Source organism: Sapajus apella, unplaced genomic scaffold, assembly GCF_009761245.1.
Source record: "Sapajus apella isolate SASKATOON/1434 unplaced genomic scaffold, GSC_monkey_1.0 scaffold63, whole genome shotgun sequence".
NCBI classification, from domain to species: domain Eukaryota; kingdom Metazoa; phylum Chordata; class Mammalia; order Primates; family Cebidae; genus Sapajus; species Sapajus apella.
The window spans coordinates 7,695,927-7,720,171 of NW_022437003.1; positions in this window are offsets into that span (position 1 = coordinate 7,695,927).

Below are 24,245 nucleotides of genomic sequence, written 5' to 3' on the forward strand. Positions count from 1 at the left end.
CCAGATACTACCAAAATTGACAAATAGGACCTAATTAAACTTAAAAGCTTCTGCACAGCAAAAGAAACTATCATCAGGGTTAACAGGCAACCTACATAATGGCAGAAAAATTTTGCAATCTGTCCTTCTGACAAAGGGCTAATATCGAGAATCTATAAAGAACTTAAACAAATTTACAAAAAAAACACCCCAAACAACCCCATCAAAAAGTGGGCAAAGGATATGAACAGACACTTCTCAAAAGAAGACATGTATGCAGCCAAAAAACATATGAAAAAAAGCTCATCATCACTCGTCACTAGAGAAACGCAAATCAAAACCACCATGAGATACCATCTTATGCCAGTTAGAATGGCGATCATTAAAAGTCAGGAAACAACAGATGCTGGAGAGGATGTGAGGAAATAGGAATAGTTTTACACTGCTGGTGGAGTGTAAATTAGTTCAGCCATTGTGGAAGACAGTGTGGTGATTCCTCAAGGATCTAGAACCAGAGATACTATTTGACCCAGCAATCCCATTACTGGGTATATACCCAAAGGATTATAAATCATTCTACTATAAAGACACATGCACACGTATGTTTGTTGTAGCACTATTTACAATAGCAAAGACTTGGAACCAACCCAAATGCCCATCAATAAACTGGATACGCATTTGATAGGCTGGATAAAGAAAATGTGGCACATATATACCATGGAATACTATACAGCCATAGAAAAAGGATGAGTTCATGTCCTTTGTAGGGACATGGATGAAGCTGGAAACCATCATTCTCAGCAAACTGACCCAAGAACAGAAAACCAAACACCGCATGTTCTCACTTATAAGTGGGAGTTGAACAATGAGAACACATGGACACAGGGAGGGGAACATCACACACCGGGACCTGTCAAGGGGTGGGGAACTAGGGGAGGAATAGCATTTAGGAGAAATACCTAATGCAGATGATGGGGTGATGAGTGCGGCAAACCACCATGGCAAGTGTATACCTATAGAACAAACCTGCATGTTCTGCACATGTATTTAGAACTTAAAGTATAATAATAATTTTTTTAAAAGAGTAAGTTTTTTCTATTTCCTAGAAATACTCTTTTCTTCGGCTTCCAAGACAGCATAGTTACCGGATTCTCCATCTATCTCATGTCTGCTTATTCTTTGTCTCTTATGTTGATTTTTCCTCCTCTCCCCAAACTCTTAATGTTGATCAGCAAGGCGAACCCTTGGTTCTCCTTATTTCTATGTACATGTATTTCCTTGGCAATATTATCACTATTTACTTAAAAATATCATCGATATGTCAAGAACTCCCAAATTTCTACTTCTAGTCTGGACTCTTCTCCCAATTTCCATATCCAACTGCCTAGTTGACAACTCTACTTAGCTTCATGACAGAAACTTCAAATTCAACACATACCAAAATGAACTTCAGATTCCATCTGCCTAACCATTCTTCTAGCCACACATGTGAAAAAAAATTAGAGTTGGTTTTAATTCCTCCTTTATTTCCTCCTCACACCACATATCCAATTTATCAGGAAATTCTGTTGTCTTGGTCTTCAAATATATTCAGAATCTAACCATTACTCACCACCTCCACTATTTACCTTACCTGAACCACTACTATCTTGCACCTGGATTATTTTAATAGGTTCCTACCTGGTACCACTCTTTTCATGTTTGCTTTCCTATAGTCTATTCTTCACAGGGCTTTGAGAGTGGTCCCTTTAAGGTGAAAATCATATCATGCCATACTTCTGCTCAAAACTCTGCAGTACCCCGTTTCACAAATCCTTCAATAGTCTACAGGGCTCTATATGATCTAGCCCTTTAACTCCTCTGAACACCTCACCTATTGGTCCTCCCACTGCTTACTCCAGACCAACCACACTGGCCTCTTTGCACATATTTTTGTTCTTCCCCATTCCTAGAATACTATTTACCAGGTATCCACATGGTTAATACCCTTATCCCTTTAAAATATTTTCTTAGCTGTTACTTTTCAACAAGGCCGTCTCTAACCACGTTATTCCACTGTAACCTCCCAAATTATCCCTGGATCTCCTTAGCCCCCTTTCTGCTCCATTTAAAAAATTCCGTGGTACTTTTCACTTTCTAATACATAGAATAAGACTTGTGAATTATATTTAATTATACTTTCTGTCTCTTTTCGATAGTATTTTATCTCCTCAAAGGAAAGGACCCTGGTTTGTTTTGTTGATGTGGAAATGTGCCTAGCACAGTGTATGTGATCAATAAACATTTGTTACTAGGATGAATGAATGAAATGTACAAATCTCTACAAAAATCAAGTCTATATATATTTTATAAAGGGCAATACATCATGACCAAGTTAGGCTTGTTCTAGGAATGCAAGATGGTTTAACATTAGAAAAATCACGGATGTAATCCACCACATTCAATCTTTACAGAAGGTACACCACATTATTTTCTTGATAGATTAAAACAAACTACATTTGATAAAATTCAACATCCATTTATATGAATTTAGAAAATACTTTCAGCAAGCTAATAATAAATGAAACTTTCTTATGTTCATCAGGGCATCTAACAAATCTACAGCAAATATTATACTTAATGATGAAAAATAAAAACTTTCCCTTTGGTCAAAATGAAACAAGAACATCTACTATCACCACTTCTATTTCACCAGAGGTTCAAGCTGGAACATTAAGACAGGAAAAATAAATAAAAAGTATTAAGAGCAGTAAGAAAGAAACAAAACTGAGCCTGTAAATGGTATAATAATTTACATAGAAAATGCAAATGACTTATAGATGAGTTATTAGAATGAATTAAAGAGTTTAGTAATTTTGCTGCATACAAATTTAATAAACAATATTTACTGACATTTTGTGTGCTAGCTACAAGCAATGAGAAAATTTAAAAAAGGATATATTTAACATGAACATTTAAACATACTGAGACATAAATGGTTTTAAAAATGTGTGAGAACTTTATAGAGAAGATAATACAATTTTATTGCGCATCTAAGAAAACAAATAATGACAAAATATACCATGTTCATGGATTAGAAGATTGAATATTACTTAAACATACCACTTCTCTCTAAATTGAACTACATGTTCCTTTCAATCCTGACATAAGTTACAGCAGACTATGTATTGAAATTGATTCACTGCTTCTAAAGTGTACGAAAATACAAATGAAAATGCAAAACAGAAAAAAATGAATATCAAGTATAACATTTGCTGTTGGCTAGGTGCAGTGGCTCATGCCTGTAATCCCAGCACTTTGGGAGGCCAACGCGGGCAGATCACAAGGTTAAGAGATCGAGATCATCCTGGCCAACATGGTGAAACCCCAGCTCTCCTAAAAAATACAAAAATTAGCTGGATGGTATGGCACGTGCCTGTAGTCCCAGCTACTCGGGAGGCTGAGGCAGGAGAATTGCTTGAACCTGGGAGGCGTAGCTTGCAGTGAGCCAAGATTATGCCACTGCACTCCAGCCTGGCTCCTGGCAACAGAGCGAGACTCTGTCTCAAAAAAATAAAATAAATAAAATAAAATAAACATTTGCTGTTACACTTCTAAAGAAAAGTATAAGGGGGTGAATTTTTCCTTCTATATGATGTATATTATGGTATTTACATAGTGTGGTATTGATACAGGGAGAGATGAACAGACTGATGGACTAGAGATCCCAGAAATAAATGTGCTTATTTAGAAAATTCATGTGACCAGGGTCACTTTGTATATCAGTGGGGAAAAATAGGTTTTTTAAATGATAATGCTGTGACTAGTAGATAGCCATATTGAAATACATAAACGTTGAGCCTTACCTTATATCATACATAAAAATCAATTTTAGGAGGAAAAGAGAGCTAAATGTGAAAAGTAAAATTATACATCCCATAGAAGATAGAAAGACTTCAACGACTCAAGAGCAGGGAAGAATTTCTTAATCATGGAAAAAAGTCGACAAATGTAACATTACAATAAAATTAAAAACTCTGTTCATGAAAAAGCAACATAAAGAGAGTAAAAAGGCAAAACACAGAGTAGAAAAAAATAGTTGCAACATGTATTACCACAAAAGGCTGGTATCTTGAGTATGTTAAAAATTCCTTCAAATCTATAAGGTACGAGCTGAGAACACATAGAAAAAAATGAGAAAACCCCTATGTAAATGAGGTACTTCACACAAAAGGAAATAAAACAGCCACTAGACACATGAAAGAGTACCCAACTTAATTGGTGGTCACAACAAAAATGAGCAACTGAGGCATAAGTCTCAAATCATCAAGGGTTATTGAGCCAGCTTGATAGTGAGCCCAGGAAAAACACAAGTCATAGAATTATCTGTGGCTGTTTCTTCCAAAAAGACTCTTAAGAGGTTCAGTATTCACACATTTTCCTTAAAAGTGGGGGAGATAGCAGTGAGACAATTGACTGCATACTTGGGAGACTTTAATTAGAGTCCAGAAAATCTACATTTTACATAACACAAGGTGAACATTTGAAGAAAAAGGGAATAGAAGCAGATATCTCAGGGAGGGATGAAAGAAATGTTAATCTCATCTTAGAAAGAGGTAAAGAAATGATTACTCTAACCTTGTCTTTGTTCTGTATCTGGGAAAATAAACTAGTAGTCTTTTGAAAAATCTGGTTTCTATTTATCACTTAGAGAAGAAAACCCAGTGACTGTAATCAAGGGAGGAAATATAATGAAGCATATTTGATTTCCCATGCCATCATGGCTGTGAATTTCACCTCCAAAATTTCTCTGGGGGTATTCTTGGCCAAGAGGGGAGCCATTCAGTCAGCTGGGGGGCTTGGAATTTTATTATGTTTCTCAGTGGTCAGGGGAATGTGCTTAAAAGCCACAAATAGAATCTACATTCTGAGGACTAAACTCTGATTTTTTTTAATCTTGCCAAATTCCTATCTAAGGTGTCTGCAGAGTCATGCCCTACAAATCATAAATTCTCATCAGATGGGTTTCATTTAACCCTATACATTGACTTATTTTCCAACCAGACTCTGGCGTAACATTACAAGACAAAGAAAAAAATCAAAATATTTTACCCTAAAACATGTTTCCTTGCCATATTTTGAAATGGCCCTGCCAAGCTGTTCTTTGTGGGGGAAAATTTACATCTGTAAAGAATCTTTATTAACATTTTCTCCACAATCTTTTGTTTATTTGTTTGTTTGTTTTTGATGGAGTCTTGCTCTGTTGCCCAGGTTGGAGTGCAGTGGCAGGATCTTGGCTTACTGCCACCTCAGCCTCCCAAAACGCTGGAATTACATGTGTGAGCCACCGCCCCCGGCCCACAATCTTTATCCTAACCTAAACATTCCCTTTCTAAGAATCCCAGGTCTTTAGACAGACTCAACCACTGGCAACCAGAAAAAAATGTTTAAATTCACCTAGAACCTGGAAGCGCCCACCTGCTGCCCCGCCCTATTTTGAGTCAGTCCGCCTGTATTTCTTTCTTTTTTTTTGAGATGGAGTGAGTTCACTGCACTGGCCAACCAATGTAATTCTTAAATGTATTTGATTGATGTCTCATGCCTCTCAAAAATATATGAAACCAAGCTGCACCCCAACCACCTTGGGCACATGTCCTCAGGACCTCCTGGGCTGTGTCACAGGCCATGGTCACTTATATTTGGCTTAGAATAAATCTCTTCAAATATTTTACAGAGTTAGACTTTTTTCATCTACAATTCTATTTTTTAATTTTATTTTTAATTTTAATTTAATTTTGTTTTATTTTGAGACAGGGTCTTGCTCTGTCACCCAGGCTGGAGTGCAGCAGTGTGATCTTAGCTCACTGCAACCTTCCCCTCCCAAGCTCAAGCAATCCTCCTGCCTCAGCCTCCCAAGTAGCTGAGACTGCAAGCATGTGCCACCACACCCAGCTAATTTCTTGTACTTTTGGTAGAGACGGGGTTTCACCATGTTCCCCAGGCTGGTCTAGAACTTCTGAGCTCAAGTGATCCACCTACCTACATCTCCCAAAGTGCTTAGGATTGCAGGCAGGAGCCATCGCCCCTGGCCTGAATCTAGTTAAAGTTTAAAAACTATCTTTCAGTCCATGAATTGTTAAAATCTTTGTGGCATAAATGTTTTTTTCCTTCTTTGGGTAATTTACTTATAAATGCTCAGAAATGAAATTACTGCATCAAAAGTATAGAAACGTTTTTAACAAATCTGAGAGGCAGCATTGGCATAGGTGAGCATGGGGTGAGATGATAGGGAAATGAGGAGTTAGAGGGTATAAATGAAGGAAGAGGCAGGATGAAATGAAGCTGGATGTGAATGCATCTGATTCTCCAGGAAAGAATAGGGTCCTTCTCTAGACAGGTCCTTTACCTCTGTTCTGGCTTGGCCTTCCTCAGACTTCTCAGATCTACATTCTGTACATTCTGAAGATGTGAAGAATAGTTCACATGACAACTATTCTAAGAGACTTTAAACACAATAATTTGATTATACATTTTAGTGGGCTATATCTTAAGGACAAATATAATGGGAAGAAATTTAAACTGGTTATATAATATTCATATCATTGGTGAGTGCTGGCATTCCTTCTCTAAGATGGCTATGGGGGTGTTGTAGGATAAAGATGCTACTGTAATGTAATTGTCCAGTGAGTTCCTCCTGCCTGCTGCACAGAAAAAAATCAATTCACTGAGACCATGTCATTGCAGCAAAGAGTTTAACTGACTTGAGGCCAGCCACAAGGGAGACAGAGTTATTACTCAAATCGATCTCCTTGAAGGCTGGGAGGTTAGAATTTGTCAAGGATAGTTGGGTGGGACTAGGGGACAAGTGCTGCTGATTGGTTGGGGATGCCATCACAGGGGTGTGGAAAATAGTCCTCGTGTGCTGAGTCTGCCTCTAGATGGGGGCCACAGGACCAGGTGAGTCATGAATCATGAGTCCAGGTGGGGTTGGTTGCCAGAATGCAAACGTCTTAAATACATCTCAAAAGACCAATCTTAGGCTCTCCAATAGTGATGTTATCTATAGCGGGCAAGTAGGGAAGTCACAAATCTTGTGACTTCTGACCACATGACTCCTGAGTCTGAAGCACTAAGGGATTATAGAAACTATGCCTATATTTTAGCAGAATTTGGGCCCCCCCCATGATCCTAATCTTGTGATCTTTCATTAGTCTTACAAAAGTGGTTTTCAGTCCCTGAGCAAGATGGAGGTTAGTTTTAGGAAGGGACTATTATCTTTCTTGCTTTCTTATTTATTTATTTATTTATTTTTGAGACAGAGTCTCACTCTGTCACCTAGGCTGAGTGCCGTGGCATTATCTCGGCTCACTGCAACCTCTGCCTCCTGGGTTCAAGCGATTCTCCTGCCTCAGCTTCCTGAGTAGCTGGGATTTACAGGTGCCCATCACCATGCCCAGCTAATTTTTGTGTTTTTAGTAGAGGCAGGATTTCACTGTGTTGGCCAGGATGGTCTTGCTCCCTTGACCTCGTGATCCGCCCACCTTGGCCTCCCAAAGTGCTGGGAATACAGGTGTGCCTGGCCTCTTCCTTGCTTTCAAACTTAAACTATAAACTAAATTTTTCCCAAAATTAACTTGGCCAGTGCCCAGGAATGACCAAGGACAGCTTGGAGAGTAGAAGCAAGATGATGTCAACCATGTCAGATTTCTCTGTCATAATTTTGCAAAGGTGTTTTCACTAATTGTATTATTCCGTGTCATTGACAGTCAGTTTTACTGGTATGGGAGAAAGAACATATTTAAGATAGAAAAGGTTAAATAAACCCTTCATTTCTGAATTTGAATTGAAAGTATCAATATGTTCTCATGACATTTTATTTTTTAAAAAACCAGTTTTCTAGTTCTGTCTGTGGAAATACTGAGAAAATAATGATGAAGCTCATGGCAATGAATAACCGCAGTAGCTAGACTGTGATAGTGCAATTTCATTTCTCATTGAAACAAAGTTACTTGAAGGAATGACTGATTGCAGGTCTGGGTCAGAAACTGTAGCAGAAGAGCCTGAGTATCTTTCTGGATCAGAGAGAAAAGATGAAAAAAAGAGGTCAAAGATTATTTAGTCATGTCAAAAGGACCCCAGGAGCCAAACTGAAGAAGTTTCCATTGGCTAAACTTTGGACAATTTTAACATTATTAAGAGGTTGGGTGAGGTGGCTCACACCTCTAATCGCAGCACTTTGGGAGGCCCAGGTGGGAAGATCACCTGAGATCAGGAGTTTAAGACCAGCCTGGCCAACGTGGCAAAATCCCATCTCTACTAAAAATACAAAAATTAGCCAAGTATGGTGGCGTGCACCTGTAATCCCAGCTACTCAGGAGGCTGAGGTAGGAGAATCACTTGAACTTGGGAGACCAAAGGTGCAGTGAGCCGAGATCATGCCACTGCATTCTAGCCTGGGCAACAGAGCAAGACTCCATCACAAAAGAAAAAAAAAAAAGAAAGAATTAACATTATTAAAGATAATAACTGCAATGGATTGAAACACATAAAATATGTTAAAATCCACAAGTTCATAATAATACAGAAAAAAGGCAACTTGAATTAGTGTCAATTGGTCTCCCTTGGAGAAGGCTAGTGAACCAGCTCATTAATGTAAAAATCAATAAACAAAGGAAAATAATCAAGCATTTATCTGATGGTCCTATATGAGCTATATTAGCCAGGCATGGTGGCACATGCCTATAATCCAGCTACTTGGGAGGCTGAGGCAGAAGAATTACTTGAACCTAGGAGAAGGAGGTTGCAGTGAGCAGAGATCACGTCACTGCACTCCAGTCTGGGCAACAAGGGTGAAACTCCATCTCAAAAAAAAAAAAAACCAAAAAACAAACAAAAACAAAACAAAACAAAAACCCACCATGGGGATATAATGAGAACATCCAGACTATCCACCTGGGAAACTCTATATGGTACATCACCCTGTTTCTACTTTCTTCATCAACAACAACAAAAATTGAATGAAATAAAATGATGAAACAGGATCTTGTAGATTGTAAGAGACTCAGAGACATCACAACCAATTGCCATTGGTGAGCTTCATTTGGAACCCAATTCAAATAAACAATGTGTAAAAATGAAAATGCACACATTAATGCATTATGAAATAATTAGAAATATGAACACATACTAGATAGTTGATGATATTGTGAAATTACATCAATTTTGAGAAATGTGATAATAATGGTTATTTTAAGAGTGTTGTTTAAAGATACATACTAAAAATTTTATGAATAGAATTTAAAAAGAATCATCCTAGAAAAAAATCACCACAAATATGAAAGAGATATCATTTATTTCAGCAAAATTTTGTTCCCTTCTGAAACTGCCTTTGCAAAAATTATAACAGTGAGAAAAATCTAACCTAACTGACTCCATCTTGCATCTAGCCTCACAAGCTGGCTACCTTCCCTCATTCCTGGGCGTAGGCCAACTTAACCATGGGTGGAATTTAGTTTATAGTTTAACTTTGAAAAAGCAAGAATAATAGTCCCTTCCTAAAACTGACTCCCTCCTTGTTTGGGGACTGAAATTGATTTGTAAGACTAATGAAAGGCCATGAGATTAGGATTATGATAGAAGCCTAATTTCTGCTAAGATCTGTACATAGTTGAGTGATAACTAGTCATTGTTTACCATTCAGGAGTCATGTAGGGGTGGTCACAAGATTCATAACTTCCCTAACTGACCCTATAGATAACATTGCTCTTGTAGAACCTAAGATTCGTCTTTTCAGATGTTTTTCAGACTTTTGCTTTCTGGTGACTCATGACTCTACCTGGACTCATGACTCATGATTCAACTGATCCTGTGGCCTCTACCAAGAGGCTGACTCTGCACAAGGACTATTTTCCACATCCTATGATTATATCCCCAACCAATCAGTACCTACCATGCCCTAGCCACCTGCTTACCAAGCTATCCTTGAAAAAGTCTAGCCTCTGAAATTTCAGGGAGGGTGATTTGACTAATTACTCCCATCTTCTGCTTGATTAGCCTTGTGATAATTAAACTCTTTCTCTACAGCAATGCCCATGTCTCAGTGAATTGGTTTTGTCTGTGCAGTGGGCAAGATGAACCCTCCAGGTGACTATATGTTCCATCCCCACCACCACCCCTCCCAGAAGCCAGAGTTTTTCTATTGATTCACAGATGAACAAGCTGAGCCTACTTAGGTGGGTGAAACTTCAGCTACAAAAGCTGGGAGGATGCTGGGTAGGGAATTACTCCATGTTGTTTTAGTCATTATATGCTCACATCATGCCCGTATAAGCCTGCTTGGTCAGCCATAACCAAATACCACAGGCTGCATGGCTTAGCCAATAGAAACGAATTTCCTCACTATGATGGAGGCTGAGAAGCCCAAGATCAAGGTGCCAGCAGATTCAGTTTCTTTTGAGGGCTCTTTTTTTCTGGCTTGCAGACAGCTACCTTCCTGTGTTGCTCTCACATCCAGAGAGAGAGAGTAAGAGAGAGAGAGATCTTTTTCTTCCTCTTTTTATAAGGCCTCAGTACTACCAAATTACAGCCCCACCCCGATGACATAATTTAACCTTAATTATCTCCTAAAAATGCTATCTCCAAATATAGTCACAGTGAGGATTAGGGCTTCAACATATGGGTTTTGGAAGAATGCAATTCAGTCCACAGCAGCCCCCATGCAGGACACTCTGGCTCAGTGCTGGGTCCAAGCCAGATCTCTGTGTCGATAGCCAAGTACCTGAGAGGTTCCAGCTACATGAATATTTGCTGGGCTTCGTGACAGCCCATATGGCTTTTCACTGTCTGCCAGAGCTTGGCTGAATTAATTAGATCAAATCAAAGAAGAGAGTCTGATAGGATATTGCTTTTTGCTAGTCCTTTCTATCACAAGACCAAATACTGAATGCAATTAATCAGTCACATGACAGAAATGAAGAAAGTTGTTTGTGTGTGTGTGATTTAGTTTAGCTTAATTTTCTAAAAGCTTTTTCTATGAGGGCAGTGCACAAACATTTAATGCACCTGCTTTTAAAAATAACAAAAATAAACATAGAAACAAATATAATGAAACAGCAGATTCTAGCAGGAATACTTCAATATTAGGAGCGGTTGAGAAGTGGTGGGAGGAGGAAGGGGCAAGAAAGACAAAAGAAATAAAGAGAAAAGGAACAATAACAAAAGAGAAGGCACAGAGCCAGCCTGGAAGAAGAGGGAGGGAACTGTATGAGGATGGAGATCCAGAGAGCTCCATGGAGAAAGAGCAGACACAAGATTCAAGAATAGAACCAACTATCCAGGGAGACAAGCTGGGAGAGTATGGCTCCAGAGCCACTGAGATGGGTGTTTCTTAAAATAAGCAACTCTTATTTCTCTCTGAGAGCATACAAGATAAAGTCATTTTTCTTATGGTTAGATGGGTTAAATATTGTTCCCACTTAGTTTTTCTTTAGCCCCAAATAATCAGGTCGTCTATTTTAAGTAGAAAAGCTACACGTCCTAAGTGAAGGATTTAGTTTTGGACTTTTGGAACCATGTCAACCCAAAAGGAGAACAAAATCAAATCAAGGACCCAAATGCCTTTATCCCTGCAGAACGAGCTTTTTGATTTGTGGGGCAGACATGCTAGTTGCCCACCCCCATGCCCTCACCCCAGCCATTCTTTCTGCTTGTTTGCTAATGGAACGGTGGTTTTGATTGAATGACAATGTGCCTCACTACAGAGGGAATAAATTACTATGGGGAAAAAAATCACCAGTTTGGGCAACCCTGCTCTCCATTGGCAGTGACTGGATTAGGGGTGGGCAGTGAGTTGTAGGGGGAAACCTGCTCAGAGGCTGATGGGAAAGCTTTTCTTACTAATAACAGAGTTCCTTTCTGCTCCGGATGCTGTTGGGTGAGAATGTGCTGCTGCAGCCGGATTGTGAATAGGAGTGGCAATTCCGGAGAACCCCAGAGATGCTGTCCTTGTGTTCTGGTGCTGCTGAGCCGTAGAATACATTCTGAAACTCCCTACCTCAAGACATCTTATAATGGGGAACAATGACATGTCCTATGGCTCAAATCCCCACTGGTGTGGTATTCTGTTACTTGCAGCTAAACGCATATAACTGAGTACATTAAGTACAAAGAGAGCTAAAGGGTGTTAGTAGGATCAGGTTCAATCATGATGTACAGAAATCCCAAAACAGCAGTGTGTCAAAGGAGATAGAAGTTTGTTTCTCTCTCTTATGAAAGTCTGGAAGCAAATGCAGTTGGTATAGTCATCAGATGCTCATTCTAGCTTGTTAATCAGCAGCCCGTGGCCTCTTTTCCCAAGGTCGCCTGTAGTCTGTGTTGGTTGGTCCAGTTCCAGCCGCCATCTCCTTTTTTCATTCAGCAAGAAAGAACAAAGCGAAGAAGGGGCAGAGGCATGTGGCTTATGTCCACGTGTCCAAGTAGAGGTCTTCAGGGATCAGACCCAGCTATCAGGTGTATCTACAGGTTTCTGCGTAAGGTATTGAAGGAGGTTCTCTCCACTTCAGAGGCAGCCATGGTGTGTCCTTTTGGGGGTACTGACCAGAGGCAGTGTCTGCCTGGCAGGGCCGGTGCCAGGTTGGCAGGTGGTGGGAGCCACAGTAGGAAGCTCAGTCCCCTCATTTTCCGTACGAGCAGGGTCAGTAGAGTGTGCATGTGAATAAGTGCTGGTGAATACCCTGGGTGGAGGCTGGAGGTAGGAAAGGGGAGCAGAAGGCCTCAGAGGGAAGCAACTGCAGTGTCCCTACTGTCAATCTGGTTCTTTCTGCCTCCAGGCCAGCATGAACTGGGAAATGGAGGCCACGCAACTACGTGGTCTGAGTTATAATTGATAAAGACCAGGCCAGGCATGGCTGCTCACGCCTGTCATCCCAGCACTTTGGGAGGCTGAGGTGGGTGGATCACTGAAGTCAGGAGTTCAAGACCAGCCTGACCAACATGGCAAAACCTCATCTCTACTAAAATACAAAAATTAGCCCTGCATGGCGGTGGGTGCCCATAGTCCCAGCTACTCAGGAGGCTGAGGCAGGAGAATTGCTTGAACCCAGGAGGTGGAGGTTGCAGTGAGCCAAGATCATGCCACTGCAGTCCAGCCTGGGCAGCAAAGTGAGACTCTGTCTCAAAAAAAAAAAAAGAATTGGTTCAATCAAACAGATTTTCCTTGGCGCTTCAACTGACAGGATTCCCATTTAGAAAATGGGTGCTTTGATACAGGGATGGGAAAGTGGAGGGCAAAGATGAGAGGTGATGGGGTGAGGGAAGCAGGTGTTTGGGGGAGTGGTGGGGGAAGTTGGTGTGCCTGGGTACTGGGTGAAGAGATGCCTACGGGGCCTCCAGCCTGTGTTACTGCCTCGTGGCTATGTAGTAGATGCATATCGTTTTATGTGGCCTTCGCCTCCATTTAAAATGCAGGCTTAGCTTTCTCATGCCAGAGGCAGGGCTCAGTTACCCTTGACACAGTTTCTGGCTCTACACCACACCCAAATGGCTCAAGCCAGTGGCCAGAGATAAGAAGTTAGAGACTTTCCTCTCGCTTAGCAGACAGGGCTCCCTGCTTGCCTTCTGTTACTTTAGAGGACCATTTGGGCATTTGCTGGATAACTTAAAAGTGACCCACGTCATATACCCCAATATGTAGTCAAGTGCCACTCCTCTTTTCTCTCCCTGCCTGTGCCCCCTGACTTCTGGGTGTGTTTGTAACCTCCAGGTATGCTGTGTACCCCCCAGGATCTGTCAGTACTAAACACTTAAACTTTCAGGTTGTGATTGTATCACTGAAGTGGTACCTGAGAATAGTAGCTGCCAGCTAAGTTGATAGAGAAGCTGAAAAAGTTTCATTCAAAACAGGCTACTGAAAAAGAAAATAATAAAGTACCACACACTTGATGGCTTAAATCAACAGACATTCATCAGGCGCCGTGGCTCATGCCTGTAATCCAGGCACTTTGGGAAGCCAAGGTGGGCCGATTACCTGAGGTCAGGAGTTTGAGACCAGCCTGGCCAACATGGAGAAACCCCGTCTCTACTAAAACTACAAAAAATTAGTGGGGTGTGGTGGCAGGAGCCTGTGATCACAGCTACTCGGCAGGCTGACACAGAGAATTGCTTGAACCCACGAGGCGGAGGTTGCAGTGAGCTGAGATCGCACCACCGCACTCTAGCCTGGGCAACAGAGTGAGACTCCGTCTCAAAAAACAAAAACAAAACAGAAGTTTGTTCTCTCACAGTTCTGGAGGCTAGAACTCCAAAATTAAGGTGTCAGCAGAGCTCTGCTCCCCATGAAGGCTTTAGAGAAGAATGCCGCTTCTTTGCCTCTTCCTAGCTTCTGGTGCCCCCTAGCACTCCATCGCCTTCCTCTGACCTCTGCCTTGCTCTTCACTGCCTTTCTCTTCACTCCTTCCCTGTCCACGTCTCTCTGCCTCCTCTTCTCTTGTAATAAGCACATCAGTCATTAGATTTACGGCCTACCCTAAATCCAGGATAATTTAATCTCAAGGTTCTTGCAAATGCATCTGCAAAGACCCCATTTCCAAACAAGGGCACTTGTGAGGCTCTGGTTGGACATGAATGGGGGTGAGACATCATTCAACCCACGATCAGGAGGACCCGAGAGGTGGTGCTGAATAGGGGATGGAACATGTGGTCAAGTGACAGGTTTTCTCTAGAATTGGTCTTTCTCCTCTTCTCTTGCCAGGTGGGGTGTGGCTCCTCCTTTCTGAGTATCAGGCTTCAGGCGGCAGGACTGGCACCTGCAGATGTTGACCTAGGGAGCCAAGCCTCCTTCCATTGCGTGGAGCTGGAACCAGCAGGCAGGCTCCCCTCCTGGCCCCTCCCTTACCCCTTCTCCTTCTCCCCTGCCTCTTCCCCTTCTCCCCTGCGGGCTTGCTCCCCCTGCAGAGGCAGCTGATTCTAAGGAGCTTGTGAAGGCTTCACAGGAATTGGGCCGTAGAATGTTTTGAATGTGACAGCCTGGTGTTTGAAGCTTCTGTCTAGGAAAAAAAAATTGCTAGTGGCATTCACTTATATACCTGGCATCCTTGAATTGTCTAAGAGTTACTGTGAATCACTGACATGACTTGTATGTGAGTGGCTCATATAAAACCTCTCTACTGAGTACTATCTTGAAGATTCCATCTCGACATTCAAAGGCTGCGCGGGCACATTAGTGCGTCTCCTTTATGAGTAGCTGAGCAAGCCCAGGGGCAGGGTCTGAGATTCTTATTAGCATCTCCCTCCAGCCAGGCAGCATGCTCCTATGCAGATGTGCTGGCTGCTTTCCTTTTATGTAAATGTCTGATCCACAACAGGGCTATCCTCTGACTGCTTTCATCTCCCTCAGATCTTGCAGAGCCCTTTTAAGGCAGGGATCATTTGGCAGCTCTATCAAAGAAACTGGCCTCCTTATATCAGGAACGAAAAATCCTGACACAGCCCTGAAATTCCTTGAGACAAATAGTTCATGCATTTTCAGTTCGATGGTGCATTAATCATGAGTTGCTTTTTTTTTTTTCTTTGAATGTGACAAAAGATCAACTGAAATTAGCTTAAGCACATGAAGGGATTTAATAGGATACTGGATTTTCTTATATAATCAAAGGAGGGGTTGAACAAATAACCAAACAGCAAGAAGGGTGAGGATGAGGCTCTATCAAGGAAAGACTTTAATGAGAAGAATGTCATAAGAAAAAGCTTTGTTTCACTCTTCTCCACCTGAGGACCCCATTATCGTTAGAGAGGGGCCCAATTTTTCCATCTTGCTGTTCCCACAACCGAAACAGGACTGACTTACTCTCCCTCTGTTCCCAAGGCAAAATAAAATGCCAGGAAGGGCTGTGATTGGTTCAACCCAGTCAAGGAATTACACTTCTTGACCCAAACACCCTCACATATCTGGAGAAGTTGTTTCTTTTGAACATTTATCAACTTATGTTGGGATCTTTGAGTTAAGTCACCACCTCTTTTGTCTAATGCAAATCTTGATGATTTTGCTAGGTACATGTCTTTTTTTTTTGGAGACGGAATCTTGCTCTGTCACCCAGGCTGGAGTGGGGTGATGTGATCTGGGCTCACTGCAACCTCCGCCTCCCATGTTCAAGCCATCCTCCCATCTCAGCCTCCCGAGTAGCTGGGACTACAGGTGTTCGCCACCATGCCCAGCTAATTTTTGTATTTTTTGGTGCATATGGGATTTCACCATATTGGCGAAACTCCTGACCTCAAGTGATCCACTGGCCTCGGCCTCCCAAAGTGCTGAGATTACAGGAGTGAAGCATCATGCACAGCCTATGTCTCTTTTTGAGAAAATCGATGCTTTGAATATGGTGTGGGCTTCCTTTGATAGAACCACCTCAGCAAAAAAACAAAAACAAAAACAAACAAACAAAAATTCTTCTATTCCAAGTTTGTTAAAATGGGTTGCATACTCTGCTTAAAATCCTGTGATAAGGGCTACTGTGTAAAGGATATTTGGTGTTAGAGATAATCTATAGATTTAGCAAACACTATATTGTGTCTAGCATGAAGAACTATTCTATTGTAAATGTATCTTTCATTTGTTGAGGAGCTACAGCTAAGGTTTTAGGGAGGAAAGTTGATAAAAGTAGCTCTCGGCTATCTTCTCATATTGTGAAAAGTAAGAGTGAGCTGATGGAGTTTGGCTGTTGTCCTCCAGTTGAACTGTCATCCCCAGTGTTGGAGGAGGGGCCTCGTGGGAGGTGTTTATGTCATTGGGAAGCTTCCCTCATGGTCCGTGCTGCTGTCCTTGTGATAGTGAGCGAGTTCATGTCTGTTCCCTCTTCGCCTTCCACCATGAGTAAAAGCTCCCTGAGGCATCCCCAGAAGCTGAGCAGAGGCCATTGCCATGTTTGTATGGCCCACAAAACCATGACCCAATTAAACCTCTTTTCTTCTCCTTCTTCTTTTTTTGAGACAGAGTCTTACTCTGTTGCCCAGGTTGCAGTGCAGTGGCGTGATCTTGGCTCACCACAACCTCTGCTTCCCGGGTTCAAGTGATTCTCCTGCCTCAGCCTCCCAACTAGCTGGGATTACAGGTGCCCGCCACCGTGTCCGGCTAATTTTTGTACTTTTAGTAGAGATGGCTTTTTGCTGTGTTGGCCAGGCTGGTCTCAAACTCCTGACCTCAGGTGATCCACTTGCCTTGGTCTCCCAAAGTGCTGGGATTAGAGGCGTGAGCCACCGCGCCCGGCCGAAACCTCTTTTCTTTATAAATTACCCAGTCTCATGTGTTCCTTTATAGCAATGAAAGAACGGCGTAACACATGAGCATCGCAGCCTGTGTCCTCTTCCTTTAAGAACACAAATGTTGGTTGCAACAGAAAATCGGATCAGATTCTACCATCAAGTTTAGCTTTATTGCACTTAATCATTACTTAATAGAACAAAATTACTTCCTTATCCTTCTCATTTTCCATTCCTGGTTCCCCAAGGGAGCTAACACTTCATACGGGAATGCTTACTTGCCTCCTTTGAAGACAAAAGTAGGTAAATTAAGCAGGAAACCTAGATCTCTTGCTGGGCTACAGGGCAGGGTGTGATGTTTGGGGGCAAACAGGCTTGGATTCAAATGAGACTTGGCTACTTAATGTGAGAGGCTGAATACAACACTCAACAATGTAAAGTTTTGTTTTTTTTTCATTTGCAAAATTGGGATGATAATATCACATAGAGTTGGCTGAGTATTAAAGGATATCAGCCACGTGAAGTGTTTGCAGGGCATGACTTGCCGAGGATCCTCTTGGGGTCCAACTATAGTCTGACCTTATTCCCTTTTCTCCGTCATGCAAGTTTCTCTTCTTGGTCCCCTTCACTCCCTCAGCACAAGGAGACACACCACACCCATGTTAGCCACTAGAAGTAAGGCTAATGCCACTCAGCCTGCAGCTTCCCTTCTCTATTGTTCTTACTGGAATAGGAAGTCCTTTTAACTTGGCTGAGCTCATGCAGGGAGACCTATGAGATAAGGAGTGTCTACCTGTCTTATGTGCCCAGATTATCCTTCAAGGAGAGGTGTTGGTCTTGAGCAGAATATTCTCCTTTAAAAGCTAGGACTTGGTAGGTGTCCATTTCTCCTTTCTCGTACCTTCCATATTTAATCGTGTGTTCATTCCAAGTACCCTATTTTCTTTGGAGAATGTTTCTTAGGCAGAGGAAAGAATGTTCACGTCAGAGCACCAGCACAGATGGGGGGCACTACTCTTTGGAATGAGGGGCTGGCTAACCCCATCCATGGCTGGCTCGGCCCCTCGAGGGTGGCAGGAAAGAGAATCAGCTGGAATCCTATAAGCACTTAGGCGCCAATTGCCGCATCCAAGAAACTGCTATGAATGTCAAGTGCATCATATTTGCTGAGGCAGGATCAGAGACTAGCCAAAGTCTAGACCATGCCAGCAGAAGGATGAAATATGACTGCTGTTTCCCCTGCTCATTAACATCCGATTTTTCAGAGGTGACATTTCTCCTAGTGATCGAGGGAAACAAATGTGTCTTTGGCCTTCTCTGGCTCTTCATATCAAGCTTGGTTTTACAACAGAAGAGCCCAGAGTTATTCTAATAGACTCTCTATATCAACATAGATGCCAGAAACAAAAATTCATGAGGCAGGGCCTGTGGTTAGGTAAGCATGAACACTGGGTTCTCTTTGGCCTCTGGGCCTCCAGCATGGTCAAGAATCCTACCCGTTCTGGGATAGCTGAAGGAATGACCAGGACCAGCTGCTTCTGGAAATTCTGATCTAGCTTCCTGAGAATTTGCACAACCGCTGTGGGCAGCAATTTTACCCTGGGACATGCTTCTGAGCTCAACTACCTTTTGCTGAACACAGTATATGATTCTAGCTGAGGACTCAACCACCAGGCCCAGGGCCAGCAATGATGCTATTTCTGTTAGGAAGAGTCAGGAACACTTTCCATTTAATCCTGTCTCAATAACATTCAGATGCTTTAACCCATAAAAATAAATTCAATTCTTTAAGGTCTAATGTGTGTCTGTGTGTTTATATATAGACAATTGGAGCTGTATTTCATTCGGCTTTAATAGAAAAAGCAAAGACTAAATGTCTGTAAGATGAAGCCTATAAAGCCATTTTGTTCATTTATTTATTTTCACTTTTTTCCTTTTTTTTTTTTAGAGCAGGGTCTTGCTCTGTGGCCCAGACTCGAGTCCAGTGGCGTGATCATAGCTCACTGCAGCCTCGAACTCCTGGGCTCCAGCTTCCCATTTTAGCTTCCCTAGTAGCTAGGACTACAGGGGTGCACCACCATGCCTGGCTAATTTTCATTTTTATTTTTAGTAGAGACAGGGTCCACTTGTGTTGCCCAGGCTGGTCTCAAACTCCTGGCCTCAAGCAATCCTCCGGCCTCCACCTCCCAAAGCGCTGGGATTTACAGGCCTGAACCACTGCGCGAAACTGCATTTTATAAACCCATAATTATCTTGATAATTCATGGGGAAAATGCGTTAGGATTCAACAAAATAATGTGATTGATTTGTAGAATTATAAAGACAATATTTGGATTTATAGTTATACATACCATTCAAGCAGGCCTAACTTTATTTCTCAATTAACAAAATGCATGAAAACATTTTCTGATGTTTTTGATCCAGATCTTGAATGAAGATCTGCCACAGAATAGGGCTTGCGTGTGTCAGAAGAGACGTTGTAGGGACATTTGCTGTGGCAAAGCCCGTAATTTATGAATTTGTCCAGTGCACCACCTGGTGAACAGGTAAATACCGCTGTAGTACCCCGGGGAGAAATGGTGCAATGATTTAAATTTCTTAAGAGAAGTCAAGCGAAAACCCTTTTTATCTCTAGTGTTTAAATGGTTTTTCTAATCTGCATGCATATATATATTTTTTGCCTTAGTAAATATAGCATAGTGAACATAAGCAACCATTTCTTAGGCAAGCCAGAATCTGAAAGCGTTTTAAGGTCATCCTTTAAAAAAATTCAGTGCCTGTATGCGGAAAATCAACCTCGTAGGTTAGTAGTGGCTGAAAATTTAGAGATCTTCACAAACTCAGCCTTTGTTATCTGTGTTGTTTTTTTTTTTTCCTTTTGAGATGGAGTCTCGCTCTGTTGCCCAGACTAGAGTACAATGGCGCCATCTCAGCTCACTGCAACCTCTGCCTCCCAGGTTCAAGTGATTCTTCTGCCCCAGTCTTCTAAGTAGCTGGGACTACAGGCACGCAGCACCATGCCCAGCTAACTTTTGTATTTTTTTAGTAGAGGCGGGGTTTCACCATGTTGGCCAGGACGGTCTTGATCTCCTGACCTCGTGATTCACTGGCCTCGGCCTCCCAAAGTGCTGAGATTACAGGTGCCCAGCCACCTGTCTGTTTTTAACAAGTCTCTGTTTTTATACAGCTTACCCCTTAATGATAAAAACTGAGCGCAGAAAAATTTCCTTAAGTTGACGGTACTGGTTGATCAAGTTATAGTTAATAAAAGTAAATGTATACATATATTTATTTAAATAAGTATATTTTACTTTCTATAAATATATATATTATACTATTTAATTTTAAATATATATATATTTACTTATAATTACTCCCTTTTATAACATTCAGAGTGTGCTTTGCTAGTCAAACTTTTTTCTGTCCCTGCTATGGGGTTATGAGTTGCCCGAGGGCAGGGGTGACATTGCACAGGGCATGGTGTCCTGACTGCCTAGTCGGGTGCTCCTTATGACTGTAGATTTAGTGGTTCTCAACCTTGGCTGTACATTGGAATCTTCAAATGAGTTTTCACAAACATTGATGCCCAGGTCCTACCTAGAGACTCTGGTTTAATTGGTGTATAGAATGTTCTGGGTATTGGGAATTTTAAAAGTTCTCCAGATGATTCTAACGTGCAGTCAATGTTGGGAACTGTGGATTTCATGAATCAAGTCTCCAAGCGTGGAAGTCGCAGCATCACCTCTCTGAGACGCCAGAGGGCAGGCAGCCAGAAGAAGGCAGTGGGTAATGCAAAGGCACTTACGGATTGGCCTGAAACCACATGGGACATGCTCACTCCCAGGAGAGCGGCCTGGTGTGATAATAGTGTTATGGGAATTTTTCTGGACTGCTAGTCAGGTAGTTGAGATAAGTGAAAGGAAGCGTTTGAAAGCATTAGAAAGTTCCAGAACTTAACTTCATCCCTGCCATTGGTTTCCAAACTATCATATAAATAATTCACAAAAAGAGAAATTAATGAATAAGGAACATATGGAAAATGTTTAGCTTTGGTAGTAATCATACCCGTGCAAATTAGCATTAAAATTATCTTAATGGTACTGAAGGTTCACAGGGATAGAGTGAAACTGGTCTTCAATTGATGTGATGGAATCCATTGGCAGAGTGGATCAAGAACTACAAAAATATTTGTATCTTTGACTCCATAATTCCTTTTTAAGAGTCTGTTATGAGGAAACAATTCACAGTATAGGAAAATCTACTTGGAAAAAGATGTTCATCATGGCTATCTCTAACAGTGCAATATCAGAAGCAGTCAAAGTATTAAACAATATGAGAAAGTTAAAGATATAACTTCTTTTTTGAGACAGAGTCTTGCTCTATCACCCTGGCTGGAGTGCAGTGGTACAATCTTGGCTCATTGCAACCTCTGCTTCCCAGACTCGAGCAATCCTCCTGCTTCAGTCTCCCAAGTAGCTGTGACTACAGGTGTGTGCCATCATACCTGGCTAATTTTTGTGTTTTTTTTTTTTTTTTTTTTGGAAGAGACGGGGTTTCACCATGCTGCCCAGGCTGATCTTGAATTCCTGGGCTCAAGTGATTCACCTGCCTCAGCCTCCCAAAGTGTTGGGATTACAGGCATGAGTCATCATGCCCAGCCTAAAAATATAAATCATATCCATTGGGTGGAATATTATGCAGCAATTATGAAAATAGATAGAAATGAAAATTATGTTATCCATAGAAATGTTGGTGTTCTGTTATTATAAAGTGCTGTTTGTAAACTATTACATCAATTGGGTTTTTAAAAGGCCACCTGGGATGTCTTTAATCCCAAAACACTGCTGTCCTGGAAAGAATGCTGCTTTGGTGCACCACACATTTGCTTTCTATGTTGGCCGGCCTACCATAGGTCTTTCATCTAAACCAACTATCCTTGGGAATAGCTGCTGGTCCTTTTCATCAGACGTTGCTATGGGTACAGGGATTTTTTCTCTTTTTTAACTAACTATCTTGCATTCCTTTAAAGAGCCAGATACCAATGAGAGGGAAAGGCAATTAAATACAGTGAAAATTCTTTCTGTATATTGCACATGGGAGAAACGAGAAACCCATTCCATTCATCTTTTAGGTGATCTATTCCTGGGGTCTCCTCCCCTCAATTTGAGACTTCTGGATGTTCTTAAAGAGCCTTGCCGACCACCTTAAAGAGCAATTAGAGGGTCTGGCTTGTTACCGACAGACCAGAATCTCCAGCTTGAATAATGCTAAAAATAATCAAACAGGAAATGGGTGTACAGAGGGGGAATTGCTACAAAATGAATAAGGATTATATTGAAAATTCATCTGTAAGAATTCCAGGACTTTTATGGATACTGGAGCTTTGGGGTTTAATCGAAACAGTTGGGCATGAGAAAGCAAAGCTGTTGCTCAACACAGAGGCTGCAGTTCATTTTCCTGATAATGAACACAGGCAACACTTCTAGATTCTACAGCGAGCTGTGCCACAACCAGGTAATTAACACTCAGTGAGATAAATACAGATTAAGTTGTAGTATAGTACTTTCCATCTACTATTAACTTATGATGAAAAGTTATTATTCTTTTTTTTTTTGAGATGGGAGTTTCACGCTTGTTGTCCAGGCTGGAGTGCAATGGCACAATCTCAGTCCACTGCAACCTCAGCCTCCCGGGTTCAAGGGATTTTTCTGCCTCAGCCTCCTGAGTAGCTGGGATCACAGGTGCCCACTACCATACCCAGCTAATTTTTGTAGTTTTAGTAGAGACAGAGTTTCTCCATGTTGGCCAGGCTGGTCTCAAACTCCCGACCCCAGGTCATCTGCCTGCTTCAGCCTCCCAAAGTGCCGGGATTACAGGCATGAGCCACAGTGCCCAGCCTAAACTGTTATTTTTAGATGATGTAGTCCAAGTTATTTTCTACAGGGTGGCTTGAGCATATGGTCAAAATCAGGCTGGGTCCAATAGGATTCCTTTCCATCAGAGAGGACATACCCTGAACAGATGAGTCACCACCATCAGTGTGAGGTGACAAAAAGTTGCTGTTTGAACCTTCAGACCCTCTATTGTATTTATATATTTATTTTTAACTATGGTAAAAAGCACATAACATAAAATTTACCATCTAAGCCATTTTACTTGTACAGTTGTGTTCAGTACGTTCACATTGCTGTGCAAAAGGTCTCTAGAACCCTTTTTATCTTGTAAAAATGAAACTTGGTGCCATTAACCAAATCCCCATTTCCTCCTCCCCAGCCCCTGGCAATCCTCGTTCTAATTTCTGTCTCTATTAGTTTCACTTCTCAGGGAACTTTAGATCAGTGGAATCATACAACGTTTGCCTTTTTGTGACTGGCTTGTTTCACTTAGCACGATGTCTTCAAGGTTCATCCAGGGAGTAGTATGTGTCAGAATTTCCTTCTCTCTTTTTTTTTTTTTTTAGAATAGAGATCAGACTGTTTCTGACACTTATTTTCTCTCTCTTATAAATATGCTCAGTGATTTCATCTCATGATTTAAAAAATAACAAAAATAATAATAATTTCCTCTTTTCTCAGATAAGCAGCTCTCAAACTTTTGTTTTTCCTTTTTACTCATCCTGAATAAGCCCTATCTTTATTCTTTGGGATCTGTTTTCTCTCTCTTCCCTCCCTCCCTTCCTTCCTTCCTTTCTTTCCTTCTTTCTCTCTCTCTCTCTCTCTTTCAATTGAGGCACAGTCTTGCTCTGTTACCCAAGCTGGAGTGCAGTGGCATCATCTTGGCTCACTGCAGCCTCCACTTTCTGGGCTTAAGCGATTCTCTCACTTCAGTCTCCCAAGTAGCTGGGACCACAGGTGTGCATCACCACGCCCAGCCAATTTTTTGTATTTCTGGTGGAGATTGGGTTTCACCATGGCCAGGCTGGTCTTGAACTCCTGGCCTCATGTGATCTGCCCATGTTGGCCTCTCAAAGTGCTGGGATTACAGGTGTGAGCTACCACACCCAGCCTGGGATCTGGTTTCTGCTTCACCACTCTAAA